Below are 4491 nucleotides of genomic sequence, written 5' to 3'. Positions count from 1 at the left end.
CAGTCACTTGCGTCTCGTTTCGCTCGTCACGCTCGCGATCAATTGTAACGAAACATTTTAGGTGGTTCTATATCGGCACTATCAATCGGAGCATCGTGAAAGAGCGTTCAAGTTCTGTGAGAATTTTCGTCTGTCAAAATTACAGGAACGCGAGAAACCCTGAAATATGCCAAGTAGAAACCTGTATATTTTTTTTCGTCCCGTTAAATACCTCGCCAAGTGACTGCTAAAGTGACGAATTCGTGAGAAGCGAATGTAAAGGGATGATGTAATTAACCACATAGAGTCAACGAGAAGGATCAGGCTCTAATCTACCCATCTGCAATTAGTCCAGAAATTCACGGAGATTTTTAATCTCTCACTTCTGAATTATTAAACCTTAATCGAAACTCGCTCTCGAGCGCGCTAAATAATCGAGCAGGTAGGCATGGGGATCCACTCTCCTTACAGAAAAGTTCTCCGCACTATTCTCCTCGTGATCCTCTCACACACTCTGGTAATTAATATTCATGCCCTAGTAATTAATATTCATACCGAAATGCTCATGCAATAGCAAAGCATCGGAGAACATTTCAACTAGAAAGCTGAGAGATAGTACTGTAGTGGTAGCTCGATTAAATTAGCGTTGTACATTTAACGAAAAATTTACATATTACATAATGAGCACGGAAAAACTTGAAAATAAATGTTTCAACCGACATTTCAATAAAAGAATATAAATATTTTCTATTGTTTGTTTATTAAAAAAAAAAAAAAGATTTTCCACTCACAATATATTTTTATATAAAGTGCATGCGTTTGATAATAATAAATGTAATATTTGTCATCATTTTAATCCTTTAATAAAATAAAACGAGAGAGAATAATAATTTATAACGTGTAAATATTCACTCGCCATGAGATTTGAAAGCTGAGACTTGAAAGCGATCGAAAGTTTTCCGAGTGTGCATCACTATCATGTTTCACCCGTATATTTCGAGCGCTTAGTCAAATTGAGAATTAATTAGCGAGATAGAATGTTACACAATGTGGGTATACGTTATCGCGACATCGCGATATCGCGGGTTTTACCCTGATTCGCACATCGGGGGTGAGTTCTGGCCATGTGCGAGAGCCCCGCCGAAAGATAAATAAATAAGCAACTAAGCATCATTCCCAACGGAAACCAGGGCGCATTCTTTGTAATTAGCCCCGAAGCTCGCGTTCATCTTCATTCGCCTCTTTTTGTCATCCTTTATACTCCTCTCCCGTTCATCCCCCAATCCCACCCTCTCCTTCCCGTTTTTTCCTTCCTCCCTTCCTCTCTCCTCGCGCTCATCGCTGCCATTGAAAGCCCCGCTGCACGTAATGTCTAAACGCCAGCGAATAAAAGCTCGAAGCCAGCGAAGTGAGTATACGCTTCGTCACTTCTAATTTTAGCACAAAGGGTGCGACGCGCGCGTGTATGGGTGCCGGGATCCGTCGTGTTTGTACGTCGTTGTTACATACGTAAAACGCGGCGCGTACAGTCGATAGGCGCGTCACAGTATCTGTTTACATGTCTGTGTGTGCTCATGGAGAACATCGGAGGGTAGGATATCCACCTATGGATTTCCACTACGATGCAATGGCGCTCGCCACACCGGGGGGGGGGAGGGGGCGATTTTTATAGAATTTATCCTTTGACTTCGCGCGCCCCTCCCCGAGTCGCCGCGGCGAGTTCGATTGAAATGCTATTTCCATCCGGCTGCACGTCGATGGCGCGCGAGGAGGCGTGATTTCGTCGTAAAGGGAAGACCTCGTCGAAAATTGGAAAATATCGGGGAAATGCGACGAGACAAATGGACGGCAAGGCGCTGGAAATTTCTGAAGACCCCGGGCTCTTCGAGCCTGCAGCATCGCGAAATTGAGTCGATAAACCTCTCAGAGAGCCTTCGGAGCGAAATAAAGTTATTTAGTTGCAATTTTTATTATATGTATCCTCTTTCAATCGAAATGTGCCGCTTTCATCTCGATGCAGGTCGACAGTGTGGAGACGCGGTTTTGTTGTGTAAGGGAAACTTCGTCAAACATTGGTGACTGTCGCGAAGTGCACCGGCGAAGGGATAGCGAGACCGAAAGGACGGACTTTTTCAAAGGACGATGAAAATGGAGCGTTGGGGGAATTGAGTCGATTTGTCACTTCGAAAGATTTTGAAGGAAATAGATACCATCTTATCGCTAGTTACGGTCGAATGAATTCTTCGATCTTGTCGTTTCCGATATCGATGATTTCGATCAAATTGCTATTTCCATTTCGTTGCTCATCGATAACGAGAAGACACAAAATCTTGTTTTAAGGCAGTTTCATCGAAAATCGAAAAATATTATTAACACAGTTGTCAGAAGAACACTATTCAAATGTCCAAAGAGCGAGAGAAAAGAAATGTCGCGTAATTAATTCTGCGAGTCCCCCATAAGAAAATTTCAGATCAAAGGCGAGTTATCACGAATCTTTTATGATATCGATTTTCTCGGATGTAATAGAGTAGGCCGGGTCATTTAATAGAGAATCTAGAAGTTCGCGTGGTAATAGCATATGTGTAGCGCATAACGGGCGCACACGCGCATAGGGGCTATTAGCTAAATGAAGGTGTCGCATAATGTGTATTCCTAGAATCTCGCCCGGACTTCCTGGTGTTTCGGTAAAACGCCAAACGGAAAATTAATGGATCGTCGATTGTCTCACGCGGGATAGAAGAAACTACCGATTCTTAATGCGCAAGTTTCAATTTTTTAAAATCTATTCCACGCGCGAAAAAGAAAGAAAAACGAATTAAACGGCATAGTCGCGATAATTTTTTAACAGGAGACAACAAGAAAAAAGCGTTGGCGCGTTAAAATGCCGCATCTTTTTTCCAGAAATTTCACACGAGGAAAAAAAAAACGCAACGAAATTAACCGATAACGAGCTTAAGCATTATTCGAGCCGCGAAAGTAAACATGAATCTCCGCTTGTAAAAATAACTCCGAGCGCCGCATATTGATAAAGATAATTAATATATATCTGACTTCTCAAATAGATTACGATCTCTCGCAAGTATAATAATTGAACATGGTCATTTCAAACGTTGGAAGTTTACATTGCGTATAAATGAATAAATAAAGTTGTTCGTTGCAACGATATGTAACACTCGAGTTTGCATAACAACAAGAGCAGCGCGCACACCGCTAACATATATAAATTTCCAATTACGTGTTTTTCGCGGTTTTACATTTCCGGCCGCGACAACGAGTTTATAAATTTCCGCATCAGTTTTTCCGACTCGAACGAACGTATATTTAATCGATATTCCTGTTTGCACGATAAGAGCAACTGCAGCCGCAGCGACGAGGACTGGTTTGTCACAGGCGAAAATTTACATTTCATGCAAATCGCAGTTCGTCGGTGGCGCGGATCGTCGTTTACGATCGCGTTTTTGAAAGTTGTCGGACGAGTGAAGGAAAAAGAGCGGTGCGGGAAAGGTGGAGCGAAACATGCTGGAGGAACAAGAAAACGGGGGAAACAACAGGGCGTTTACGCGGTCCCTAACTTCGTATCCCTCAATGATGGCATTTCCTCCGTGGTATTTTCCTCCCCGTTTTTGCTGCCAAATGGCTCGAAACTCGCGATTCCCGGGATCATTCTACGCGAATAAGGCAATTTACCAGGCAATGAGAAATTAATTTCAAGCACCTGCGACTGCCTGAACTTCGCCCGTATGTTGTACAGGATATCTTGTGCTCGTCGCATTTCCTTTTATTTACAAACTTACTGATTATTTCAGTCTAGATTTTTTTTTTAGGAATATCGAATCGCCAACCATGGTTCTTAGTAAATTAAGTTATAAATACACGGTTTTTTATTTTCTTTACTTAATCATCATTACTTTCATTCTTTTAATCTTATTCTTTTAATTAGCGGACAACTTTTTAACACAAAGTTTTTAAGGATTTGTTATAAAAATATCTCAAGTTAAATATTTAAAGTTAAAGTTAAATGTCAAAGGTATATGGGAACTTGTAATTAACGTTATTAATAATAATAATAATAATAATACGTTGTAGCTAACTGAATTCTTGCCAGGTTACGATCGATCCTAAACCCAAATTATGTAAATTATTCTGCGCATAATTTCACCTAGAATTCAGTTATGTTTCCTTTTGCCAAATGTTCTTGAAAAGATTTCTGCGAATGTCATCCTAAATGTCAGAAAGAAATCGTTTTTGTGTAACTGGATCATTTTATTAAAATGCGTTTTAATACCACGGTGATGTAACGTTACATAATGTAAGAGGTATACGTTACATAATGTAAGAGGTTTACGATATTTTAGCTTTTACGTTTTGCATAAATATAAGAGAATTTAAAAAAAACTGTATTTAAATTAAAGAGGCCACGATTTATATGTTGCAAATTCACACACACACACACATTTTACCACAAATAATTATATCTATACTTAAGAGACGACGCATTACAAAATACGAGAA

This window comes from Temnothorax nylanderi, unplaced genomic scaffold (genome assembly GCF_030848795.1).
Source record: "Temnothorax nylanderi isolate EJ_2023f unplaced genomic scaffold, tnyl_v1.0 TNYL_tig0138_pilon, whole genome shotgun sequence".
In the NCBI taxonomy this organism is placed as follows: Eukaryota; Metazoa; Arthropoda; class Insecta; order Hymenoptera; family Formicidae; genus Temnothorax; species Temnothorax nylanderi.
Note: the sequence above shows the minus strand (reverse complement) of the source record.